The sequence below is a fragment of the Rhinatrema bivittatum genome, chromosome 10, assembly GCF_901001135.1.
Source record: "Rhinatrema bivittatum chromosome 10, aRhiBiv1.1, whole genome shotgun sequence".
NCBI classification, from domain to species: domain Eukaryota; kingdom Metazoa; phylum Chordata; class Amphibia; order Gymnophiona; family Rhinatrematidae; genus Rhinatrema; species Rhinatrema bivittatum.
This window is the reverse complement of record NC_042624.1, coordinates 70,706,275-70,719,520: the sequence shown is the minus strand read 5'-3', so window position 1 is coordinate 70,719,520 and position 13,246 is coordinate 70,706,275. Positions and strand designations below refer to the sequence as shown.

Here is a 13,246-nt window from a genome sequence, read left to right as displayed (position 1 = left end):
CTTTTACCATAACATTTTAAGATACCAGTCAATAAAAATGCATAGTGCATTCACAGACCTCCTTAAATGGATGCTCATGTTTCTAATATACTTTCCCATTGGCTACTTTACTACTATATACATACTGGAAACCTTAGTCAATGAGAGAATTCCCCAGTTCCTCCAAAGGCACAGAAAACAGCTCCTTAGGCACCAAAGCTCATTTTCTACCTGTGTCCTTTTCTTGTCCAGCAAGACCTTTTACAACATGAAGTTTGAGTTGGCTTGTAGTTTGTCTTTGCACTTGTCCTCAAGTCAAAGAAAAATAGCATCCTATTATTGGGTATTTCATTAGCAAGTTTCATTCTTCTGAGCAGTATTTTTTTTTTTTGAGTCATTAGTGTCTCAAACGTAATACTGGACATTCTCCCTATTTAGAAGATGGGAGACATCACGGCTTATTTGCTAATGCAGTTTTCTATAAGCTTATTTGTGATATCACAGTGTGGGAAATAATATCCTTCACCGATTCTAATGTAGGTGTTTGTAGAATCCAAGATTTCACAGAGAAGGAAATAAACATTCCTTACTGTCAATTCCTGTATGATCCTACAGAAAATAAATGTTGAATTACCTGGTCTTTTCCATGATTACTGATACTGAGTTTCCTACACATTTTGAGCCGAGTACTGAATTTTCCATACTTTTACTTTTAATTGCATTACACACTTCACATTTCCATCATTCAAAACAGAAGACTTGAAGCCTAAGCCATAAAGCTTGAATTTTTCCCTCAACATGGTTACAAGTCTTTCATCAAGTCCAATGTGCGGCCTCATGGCTGTTTTACTTGAAACCAGTTACCTCTTTCACAAAATAATCACATAGCTTTATAAACCTTTATTTTTTTGTGATGCTTTTATTTAAAATAATTTGTTTCCTTATCGTAAAAATTTAGATGATCCCCAATCCCTTAACCCCAAAAAGCAGCACCAAGTACAGTTTGTTGGGGGTATATTATTAACAAGATTCCCTCCTCCCCCGAAAAGTCCTAATGAAGTCCACAAATGAAAATCCTGATGGTTGTGGGATGACAGCAAGAAGCATGTGTGCCTTGCAGCCACTGCAGATCCCAGGAGAATGCAGTTGAATGTCAGCAGGACTATGTACCTCATATTTGCTGGTGACCCTTCATACCAGCTCCAGAACCTTGGAAAGATACAAGCAGGTAAGTAAGTTACAAAACACAAACTGCAATATCTAAGAGTAAATGTGACATTTTGAGAAAACCTACCACATTTACTGAATCCTAGACAGTGATAGACAGGGGAGAGGGATGAGGTTAGGATGATGTAATACATTTAATGCAAACATCTTTTTCCTCCCTATTGGAGTTGTTTTTGTACATATAGAATAAAAAATGCTGAATATGTTCAGGCCCTAATCTTAGTATTCATCCACTGAGGGAATTTCTTGGCTTGTGATAAAAGACAATTATTCCTTACCTGCTAATTTTCGTTCCTGTAGTACCATGGATCAGTCCAGACAGTGGGTTATATCCCCCGACCAGCAGATGGAGTCAGAACAGAGTTTGAGAGCGTCAGCATATAGAGTAGTGCACCCTCTGCTGGAGCTCAGTATTATGCATAGCAAAGCCCAAAAGCAAAAAACACAACATTTTGGATCCAGAATCGTTCCCAAAGAGGAACAGAGAAAGATATAAGTAAACAAACGGTCAACGGAACCAGCAACAGTCAAACTTGTGAGGAGCTGTGAACTGTAACAATAATCAGAGACAAACAGAATGAAAGATACCTGGAAGAATCCGAGCAGGACCTAATGAAACCCCTAGTGGCGGGCGTCTGGACTGATCCATGGTACTACAGGAACGAAAATTAGCAGATAAGGAATAATTTTCTTTTCCCTGTACGTACCTGGATCAGTCCAGACAGTGGGATGTACCCAAGCTTCCCTAAACCGGGTGGGGTCCTGAGAGACCTGCTCGGAGAACCTGATCGCCAAAAGAACCCGTGCACTGAGGCGCCAGGTGTAGTCTGTAATGTCTGGAAAAAGTGTGCAACGACTTCCATGTCGCCGCACGGCAGATTTCCTGGGAGGAAACAGAGCGAGATTCCGCCCAGGACGCCGCTTGGGATCGCGTGGAATGAGCCGAGACGCTGCGAGGCGGCACCCGCCCCGCCGCAATGTAAGCAGATGAGATGGCGCCCTTTATCCAGCGAGCAATAGTCGTCTTGGATGCCTGAGAACCTCTCCTCGGTCCTGACCAGAGGACAAACAAATGATCGGATACCTGGAAGGCATTGGTAACCTCCAGGTAGCGGAGCAGTACACGCTTGACGTCCAGGAGCCGGAGAGACCGAGGTTCCTCTGGAGCAAACGCTGTAAGCTCCACCGTTTGATTGACATGGAAGGCCGAGACCACCTTTGGTAGGAAGGATGGCACCGTACGAAGGGAAACCCCGGAGTCGGAGAAACGCAGATAAGGGTCTCGGCAGGACAAGGCTTGAAGTTCTGAAATCCGGCAAGCAGAAGAGATGGCTACCAGGAAAACCGTCTTGAGGGTCAGATCCTTGAGGAAGGACCCCCTCAGGGGTTCAAAAGGAGGGCCCGACAGCGTTCGCAGCACCAAGTTGAGGCTCCAAGAAGGGAAAGGATCCCTGACCGGTGGCCGCAGGTGTTTGGCACCCTTCAGAAAACGTGCGATATCCGGCTGAAGGGGTAGAGAGCAGTCCTTCTGTACCAAGACATTCAAGGCCGCCACCTGAACCTGGAGCGAATTATAGGCGAGACCCTTATCCAGACCATCCTGTAGGAAATGAAGGATCAGCGGGACAGTCGCCTCCATGGTTTGGACTCCGTGGTCGGAACACCATGCTTCGAAGACCTTCCAAACTCGAACGTAAGCGACGGAGGTCGAAGGCTTGCGGGAACGAAGCATCGTTGAGATCACTGTCTCCGGGTAGCCTCTGTGGCGGAGACGGCGCCGTTCAAAAGCCAGGCCGCAAGACAGAAGAGTTCTGCCTGCTCGAAAAATACCGGACCCTGGCGCAGAAGATGAGGAAGATGGGACAGGCGAAGTGGACCGTCCACCGTCATCTGAAGTAGATCTGCGAACCATGGCCGACGGGGCCATTCCGGGGCGACGAGAATTACAGTCCCTCGATGATGTTCTAACCTGCGGAGAACCTTGCCGACCAGAGGCCAAGGAGAAAACACATAGAGCAGTTGATCTGACGGCCATGGAAGGGCGAGGGCATCCACCCCCTCCGCGCCGCGCTCTCTTCTGCGGCTGAAGAAGCGTGAAGCCTTGGCGGATGCCAGCCTCACGGGATGCCATCCCGTGAGGCTGGCATCGGTGGTCACCACCACCCAATTGGGAACCTCGAGCGAGACTCCCCGAGCCAGATGCGAGGGGACAAGCCACCAATCCAGGCTTTTCCTGGCTAATGGTGGAAGCGGCAGGATCACCTGATACTCCTGGGAGACTGGTTTCCAGCGGGATAGTAGGGACGCCTGCAGTGGACGCAGGTGTGCAAACGCCCAGGGTACCATGTCGATGGTGGAGGCCATTACTCCCAGGAGCTGCAGATAATTCCAGGCGGTTGGTTCTTCCAGAGCCGAAAACCGAGACACGTGCTCTCTCAGGGCTTGCGCCTTGTCCTGGTGCAAGAACACCATCCCCCGCCGGGTATCGAAGCTCGCCCCTAAGAAATCCAGGTGTTGCGAGGGCACAAGGGAACTCTTTGGAAGGTTCACCACCCAGCCCAGAGAGCGTAGGAATTGTACTACTCTGGCCACTGAGGTCTGACCATGTGAGAAGGACTTCGCTCGAATCAGCCAGTTGTCTAGGTACGGATGTACTAGGATTCCCTCCTTGCGGAGGGCCGCCGCCACCACTACCATGATCTTTGTGAAGGTCCGAGGTGCGGTCGCCAAACCGAAGGGAAGCGCCTTGAACTGAAAGTGTTGACCGAGAATCTTGAAGCGAAGATACCACCGGTGAGCCAGCAGGATGGGAATGTGCAAGTACGCTTCCGAGAGGTCCAGTGAAGCTAGGAATTCTCCCTTGTGCACTGCGGCAATCACTGATCGGAGAGTCTCCATGCGGAACCGGGTGATCCTGAGGGCCTTGTTTACCTCCTTCAAGTCCAGGATGGGGCAAAAGGAATCGTCCTTTTTGGGAATGATGAAGTAAATGGAATAGTGGCCCAAGCCCACCTCGTTGAAGGGGACGGGAACGATGGCCCCTATTTCCTGCAGTCGGTCTAGTGTTTGTTGAACCGCTATCCTCTTGAGATCCGAACTGCAGGGGGAGAAGATGAACCGGTCCCTCGGGGGGCGGACAAATTCCAAGGCGTAACCGTCTCTTATGGTGTCCAGCACCCACTGGTCCGTGGAGATAACTGCCCACTCCTCGTAGAAGTCCATGAGGCGGCCTCCGATCCGGGGAGGTGAGAAGTGGGCTCCTTTGGCATCATTGGGATGACTTTGTGGGTGGAATTCCCTGCCCTGGACCCTCTCTCGCGGGCCTCCGCCCACAAAAGGAACGAGACCAAGGCTGGGGTCTTGTCTGCTGCGTCCGGGAAGCGGACTGTCGGTAAGACCTATAACGTCGCTGTGCCCTGGCCCTGGTTCTACAGGAAGAAAATGATCTGAAGGAACGCTGTCTATCCTCCGGCAGCCGATGCACCGAATTTTTCCCCAGTGACTTGATGATCTGATCCAGATCCTCTCCAAATAAGAACTTCCCCCAAAAGGGGAGGGAGCCAAGGCTCGACTTGGAGGAAGCATCCGCTGCCCAGTTGCGAAGCCACAAGAGCCGTCGGGCTGCTACAACCGAAACCATGGACCTCGCCATTACGCGAAAGAGATCATACAGGGCGTCCGCCCCGTATGCTATGGCAGATTCCAGCCGGTCCGCCTGGGCGGCCTCTTCGGGGGGCAATTCCTGAGAGGTGAGAAGCTGCTGTACCCAGAGTAAGCTGGCCCTTTGCGCGAGCGAACTGCACATCACGGCCCGCATACCAAGGGCAGAGACTTCGAAGACCCTCTTGAGGAAGGTTTCTAGTTTACGGTCCTGCGTATCCCGCAGGGCCGTTCCCCCCGTGACCGGGATGGTTGTCCTCTTGGTCACTGCCGACACCGCTGAGTCCACCTTGGGCACCTTGATAAGATCCAAAAAATCCTCAGGGAGCGGGTATAGCTTTTCCATGGCACGTGTGACTTTCAAGGATGCCTCGGGAGTGTCCCACTCCCTGGTGAGAAGCTGTAGGAAGGACTCATGAATAGGGAAAGCCCTTGCTCTAGGACGGAGGGCGGCAAGTACTGGATCTCCTTTGCGAGACAAGGTGGCGACGGCAGGAGCCACAGGGATCGGCGGATCTGGAGGTGGGTCGAGGTCCAGCTCCTGAATAATGTGGTGGATGAGTTCATCCAGCTCTTCTTTTTGAAAAATCCGTAGGGCTCGAGGGTCGTCCCCCTCCGTATGTCCATCCGGATGCGCCTCCGGGGGTTCCGGGGAGACGTCTCTCACCGGCGAAGCCGCCCCCGTGGTACGCCGGGGTGGCATGGGAGAGGGACCCGGCAGGGATCCAGGCGTAACGGACGAGGCGGTGAGACCAACAGCAAGTTTAGGAACCTTGGGGGGAGGGGCCCCCAGGGGATTAGGCGCCTGCGCTCCCATACCCTGCAAATAAGCCATGTGCATTGCCTGAATAAAGTCAGGTGAGAAAAACGGAGAGCTGATTGGAATCCCTGGGGGGGGACCGTCCTGGGAGCCCCGGTCGGGCAAACCTCCCGCCGGGGGCAAAGCCTGTTGAGAGCCAGTGCAACCAATCCTGTCTGCATCTGGGAGCGAGTCCGTCTCACGCTGACCCCCCTAAAATGGCTACCGTTCCCGCCAAAGGCGGCATCGTGGCCGGCCCGCGCCACCCGGGCTGAGGAGGCGGCAGGTCCGAAATCACACCGGAGGACTGCAGGGTGCCTTCCCCGTCGGGGAAGCACCGCTCACAAAGCCCCTCTATCAGAAATTGATTTCCCGGCTCGCCGCAGGCCTCACACCTTGAGGACCGCGGCATGTCAGCACCGGGAAAAAGAAAAGCCTCAAGGGGGGGGGGGGGCCAAAGACGAGCTAGTGCCGCGGGGGGCCTGGAAATGGCCCTAACAACCCGCCGAAGGGGTCCAGTAACTGCGGGGGAAAACCCCCGTTTTAGTTGAGCACACACCCACGGGCGGAGCTTGCGAACCACGGGACCCCCAAAGACGCGTGGAGCGGCGGGAACCACCGGCATCCACGGGGCACCACCAAAAAGAAGCAAACCTGTGGAGAAAGAAACTGAAAAAAACTTCCACTTATCCCAACGAAAGAGGAAAGGAGTACAGAATAGAGAAGGCAAAGCCACAGACACGCCTCCTCAAAAACTGAAAACTTTTTTTTTTTTTTTAAACTAAGGATCCAAAATGAAGAGAAACATAAGACAGGAAAATACTGTGGAGAAAAAGAAAGAAATAACTAAAAATGAAGAAACCCTGTCAATCTGGGGGAGCTAGTGGATCCCCCCACTCGCATCTGCTGGAGTCAGAAGAATACTGAGCTCCAGCAGAGGGTGCACTACTCTATATGCCGACGCTCTCAAACTCTGTTCTGACTCCATCTGCTGATCGGGGGATATAACCCACTGTCTGGACTGATCCAGGTACGTACAGGGAACAGACAATATAGTCAGGAACTTTGTTATTTCTCTCTCTCTTTCCTGGCTTCTCCTTATTGCAATTTGTGATTGTAAGACAGTAAAACCCATCAGCAATGTGACCATCCAGATTCAGGAAAGGGTTTATAATTACCATATTACAATATTTTGGCACATCTTTTATTTCTTGGTGAGCTTATTTTTAATACACAAGAATGTTAATATTGGCTACATAGAAATAGAGTACAGGTCAGAAAAGCTGCGGGAGAGAGAATCAGATGAGCTGTGCCGCCGAGCAGCAGAGGCAGGCGAACGAACCCTGCTGTGCTGCTATCCGTACACTAAAGGTGCTGAATTCGCTTGTCTCTTGCCTCCAAATGTTCACTTTTTTTTTTTAAACTTAAGTGAAGGCAGGGGAATTGAGCTTCCCTGTTAAATACTGTAAGGTAGCATAGGCAAGGAGTGGGACTGACTGGACCACCAGTATCGCCACAGCAGACAAGCAGGTCACCGGGAAAGGGGTCCTAGGCTGTATAACCAGGGGCAAACCCCCCCTAGGATCCCCTAAGAGCGGGGAGACAGAGCTGTCTCCCAAAGTAGGAGTTTTGAATCTTTTTATTTACTTATTTACTTTTTATAGAAATAAGGTAATTCTTGCTTGATCTGATAGACAACAACATAGGAGAAGGAAAAATCTTACAGGTAGAATGAAATTGAGAGAAGGAAGGGAGCCGCAGATTCAGCCGTCTGCATCTGCTGGAGACAGACAAATACTGAAGGGATGCAGGGTAGGCTCTGTCCTGCTGGACAGGAGGCTCAACCCATAGTCTGGAATGATCCGGGTACGTACAGGGAACTGCAGTTCTATTAACACTCATAAATCTTACAAGATCTGTTATTTCAGTTGTGAACCTGAACAAATTTCCTCAGTTTTGCCCTCATATATATACAATTCTATGGACAGAGAAGAGAGGTCAAATCAGGAGCACAGTATGGAAGAGCCTCTATATGTATATTTTTGACACACAGTCACTTGTGGAATAATCTTTAAAAGGATACTTGGGAAAAGTTAAAGGTGACAATCAGTTAAACTAATAGGAGTCTAGACACGTTGAGTATACATACACAGACTAAAGACAGGAGCTCACTGAGATTCAAGATAGTGAAATAAAAACATCAATTATTCGCGTAAGCAATTAAAAAGCATGGTTGATTCATATACCAAGCAATGCAGAAAAGAGTAAAAAGAGCCAAGAATAAAGTATGTTTTTATTTGACCATCCAAGCTGCCAACAATCTCTTTTTACTCTGTGTGTGCATTCACTTGTATCTGGACATTTCTGGAATGACAACCAAAAATAGCAGTTTTGTAGTGATTGAGGCATGGAGACAGATTGTCAATAAAAATAAAGCAATGGGATAAATATTTTCACAATGTGACAGCAGAAGTCCTATTTACTCAATTTTGGTCATATCTGAGTGAGATATATGGTCATCTACACTTGTAATTAAAATGCAGAATTTTTAATTGTGTGGTGGAGAGAGCAGTTGAGGTACGTGCACAAGGCTGTAAAGTTTGCCTAGGGTGCCTAATGCCCTTGCACCAGCCCAGAGAGATATGCCACGCACAAAGACGCCCACCACTGACTCATCTCCCACTTCTCCTGGGGAAAAGGTGGGAGGCAGGTCTTAGGGTTCCTGGGAATGTGGCAAGGTTGCCAGCTTCCTAGAAACATCATCACTGACACTATCTGCCGCCACCCTGGGAACTTTGACCCCTGCTTTCCCCCTTCACAGCATTGCAAACTACCAAAAGGGCCAGAGTACAAACAGACCCAACTCCTTGCCCCCGCCTAATGATTTGACCTTTTCCTTGTCTTTTGGGGTAGAAAGGGGTGGGGTGGGGGGGGGGGGGAGAGCAATATCTCATCATTTGCCTCATACAGCAGATTGCCTTGAGCTGCCCCGGCATGTGGACACATTCTGGTCAGCACCGCACTCCTACTGCTTGCACAATGATGCATATACCATAATCAGCATAGCCAATCCAGGAGTTTTCAAACTACTTCTGGTACTGTCATTATGTAAATGGAAGAAAGCAGTGTTTAAGCCACATTTCCTCCCTCATCTCCTAGAAATGACTCCCCAACTTTCCCTCATCTCCTCCAGTGGTATGCCATCTTCCAAGATGCTACAAGTTTTGATACCTTTTTAAAAAAAAACAAAAAACAACATTGTCAACTGCTGCTTTAATGAATCAGTGGTGGCTAAAGTGATTACAATTTTAAGTTAAATACCTATGCAATGCCAGTTTCCCTCCTGTCACTTTTTTCTTGCCTCTCTCTAGTTTTCTCCTTTTCTCCTGCATCTCCCTTAGCACCTTTTCTTTCCTTTGCTCATGTATTCCTTGTCCTAGAAATGAAATACATCTTTTCACATCCCATTTCTGTAACTAGGATGACCTTGGTTAATGACTGCCCCCTGGCTCTACATTCCCTAGGAATTTGTTCCTCATTAATGGCTGACTGAAGCCTTTAAAAACAGGTGGTGTGAGAAACGTACCTTAATTGTACCCTGACTGTTAGCAGCAATCAGTACATTGGACTCCTGTGAAACAGAAAAGTAACAAATTATACACTGCAATTTGCTTTCTTGGAGATCAGGGAAGAATAGGGAGGATGGTAGAGGAATAGAAAGGACAGGAAACAGTTGCATTCTAATTTTCAGAAGAAGATACTGACATAAGGAGAAGACTGATACTTCAAATGCAGTCATATTTCTAGTTTTCTTCACCTCTGCAGAACTTTTCTTTTTCCTTTTATCTAAATATATTATTTAGCTCTATATGTCATTTAGGATGTCACCAGGAGTCTGGATTTAGTGCTAGAGTTTGTAAGGCTGTATGTCCTCTTAAGTCTCTGGTATTTAATATCATCTTCAGCATATCTAGCACATACTTTCTCCTAATTCCCAGTTTTGTGCAGCCAGATAGTGTGGGAGAGAACATGCCCTTCACAGAACATAAGATTCATATAAACCAATATTGCATCTTTTAGAAGCAATTACTCTCTACTATTACTCTCTACTATTGTTTCACTTCCCAATGAGGGACATTTTTTAAAGGAATTACTGAGTTTGGCTGTCAATGTTGGTGAATTGGAAATACCCATGTTCACGTGTATTAAGAGAAATTGAGGCAGTTAGGATTACAGTATATGGTTCTAGAAAATGACATATGCTGAAGTGCTAAGCAGTGAATATTTCTTTTCACACATCTTAGGATATAAACTGCTTCTTCTATCAATCATCAACAATATAGGATGCCATTTTTGGTTAAACAACCAGCCTAATTTAGAGATGAACAATATAAACCTGGTATATGATCACCCTTGATGCTTAACTCACAAAAAATAAGTCTAAAGTCTATTTAAAGGACACTCTTATTCCAAGTTACTTTTTGTTTTGCTCTACACAAAACTGTAGTATATTTTCAAGATCTTTACCTCTTGGCCAACTGGAAAGATATTTCGCATTGTAAAATTGAACAGAATATTGGGATCTGACACAGCACTTGAGCAATTGCCATTGGATAGTTCATATCTGGAAAGAACTGTCAAACCAGTTGCAGGTTATACTTTTTTTTTTTTTTTTGCACAGATCAAAGGTGTTGAAAATAGCTCTCAAGAGTTGTAATCTCTTCATCAGGTCAGCACCAATTCCTGATGAAAGGAGATGAACTCTCAAAAGCTAGCCACAAATATACTTTTTACTGGATTAATTCATCTACCTACAACTTGTTTGTTAACCTTTATTTTCATATATGCATGTGGACTAAAATGACAACCACTTTCTTCTTTCAAAACTTAATATAACAAGAAGTTATGTATACTTTATATTAACTGATACTTTTAGACAGATGTTATTCAAATTCTTGAAAATACCCGCTACAATTTTTCTGCACTGCTTAAAGCAATGTTTGGAACAAGGTCAAAAATTACCTCAAGCGCAACAGATTTGCCTGGTCAGTAGTGTATTTAAATCAGAAATATCATAAGTAGGACAAAACTAATCAAATCCCCTTTCTAAATAACAGAATTCATGGCATTGGTCTTAACATAACTTCTCCCAATATAAATGAGTTTCTTAAAAACTTAAAAGCAACATTTTTAAATTGATATGAACTGGACACTCCTATTTTTTCCATGCTGACTTCCAAAGTTTTTTAGTAAAAGCTTCCGGAAATGCAAGGGAATTCCTGAGCATTGCCAGACTTGCTGCTCCTCAGTTTACTAACTAAGCTAAAAAAAAAAAGCTTAGTGGGGAAGCAGGCAGGTAGTGTCAAAGAACAGCAATTACAAATAAGCAGCTGCAATGAGCTGCAATCTCTTTAAAAAAATAAAATGATAGAAAAAGATATGACATGAACATGGTTAATGCTTGAAATAAAATGATTTTGCAGAGGAAGAGATCTTGTAGGATGAACAGTTCAAATCTAGAGGAATCCCAGTGGGAGACTAAATTTAGAGTAGTGGCTAGTGAACATGAGAATTGAACATGTTAATAGTTTTGTAAATCTCTTAAGGTGGTAGATTTTAGGCAGGCAACTAATGTCACCATGGTCTTGATAGCATGGGTCTTTACATGCCCTTCTAAGGTCAGATCTGCTAAGGCATAACAAGAAGAAATGCACTGTGCTATCTAATTACTAATGGTATTCTTTGCCATTAAGAAACCTAAACAGTTGGGATTAAAAGATAGAGATGTGAATCGGAACTGAAATCCGAACCGATTCTGGTTCCGATTCACATCTCTATTAAAAGAAACAACGTTGAATGGACTTTCTATGGGCTCTAGTCTATTCCAGATAGAAGGCATCAGCCCTCTTCAAGTTCAGTGTATGAAATTAAGCTTCTCCCTTATGTGCATATAATTGAGGAAAAATAGTGGACAGCCACTCAAAACGAAAATGTAACCCCCACCAAAGGTATGAACTTGGGTTCAGTGCAGAGCACTACCCTGTTTTGATGGAATTTGATATAAAAAGGATAAGTCACTAAGGCCTTGAGTTGTGTGGGCAAACTTCCAGATCAGTTACATGAACCCTCAAGATTTCATAGACTTGAAATGGACTTGAAAGGGATTGTGTTAAAACTACAATGATGCCGCAAGACAATGTGGGAGGCTTTAGAGTAGGAGCTCTCAATACAGCCTCAGGGACTCACCTCGTCAGGTTTTCAGGATACTCACAATGAATATGCAGGAGAGAGATTTGCATGCATTGCCTACATTATATGCAGATCTATCTCCTACATATTCATTGTGCATATCCTGAAAACCTGACTGGCTAGCTGTATCTCCCAAGGACTAGGTTAAGAACCACTGCTTTAACAGACGTTTCAAGTGAAGCAAGTTCTTAATAAATCTGGCAAAGACTAAACAGACAACTAAAAATGCTTACTTGTAAACAGATATTCTCTGAAGATGTGCCATGGTGACTGTGCTGGGTGCACAGAGACAGACTCTCTTTCACTGCTCATGAACCGTGGTTCCCTCAGAGGGTCACCTTCAGTTCTATTATTTAGCTTTCACTGGGGGACAGAACTCCTAAAGCAAGGTGGGTGGGTGTGGGTAACTAAAGACCTGCTGTATTCAGAGAAAGTCTGCAAAAAGGCAAGCAACTTTGCTTTCTCTGAACATAAGCAGCTCACTTTGGTCAGACATTTAGGACTCGCTAGCTAAGGGTTGCCTTCAACCCAAAAAATACAAGTAAAAAGCAAGAACTGGTAGTAGGCAAGCATATTTCTGTTGTGGAAACCACTATTTACTTTAATTAGGAAAGACAACCCCCAAAATAAAAATGAGCCCTGGAAGGTATAGAGTTGTGCCCTACCTTAAAAAAGACCTGGTTAAATATTAAAATATGGTTGTTGTTTTTTTTACCTTTCCATTTTATGCTCTTAATGGCAAGTCTTTTCCACTTGAAGCTCTAGGAAATGAACCTCCCTAAATTATAGCACCTGTGATGAGTTTTGTTGTTCTAATGTTACTTGAGATAAATTAATCTTTTTTGAAATTGTGCTCTCTGTCCCTTAATCTGGTGGATGTTTTGGATTATGTGCGAATTATTTGCTCATTTGTATTTTGTCTGTTCATTCTCACTTATATACACTTTACTTAACAATATGTAAATTTCTTGGAAAATGTTAAAATCAATAAATATATAGTAAAAAAAAAAAAAAGAAGATTACAGCAAACTCATAGCCTAAAGCTACTAACCCACCAAGAGGCCATATCTAGAAAACAAGGAATGTGAATGCGTGGAATGAACTTCACATTACAGCTTTTCAAATCTCAATGGATAAATACCTTAAGAAGATAATTTTCAAATCTATTTCCACAGCTAAGAACCTAAGAATTTGCCATACTGAGTCAGATCTTGAGTCCAAACGCAGTATCCTGTCTCCAACAGTGGCCAATCCAGGTCAGAAGTACTTGACAAGATCCCAAACAGTAAATAAATCTCATGCTGCTAACAGTAGTGGTTGTTTAAGTCTATT

General features: G+C 45.4%; 1 long non-coding RNA gene across 1 annotated transcript; it reads right to left on the bottom strand.

Annotated features, from left to right (window-relative positions):
• Positions 1-263: 263 nt before the first annotated feature.
• Positions 264-12,906, bottom strand: LOC115100262. Its single transcript, XR_003859012.1, has 2 exons — positions 9,252-12,906; positions 264-1,188 (listed from the first exon to the last, which is right to left on the bottom strand). It is a non-coding gene; the product is annotated as an uncharacterized LOC115100262 (long non-coding RNA).
• Between the last annotated feature and the right edge of the window lie 340 nt (positions 12,907-13,246).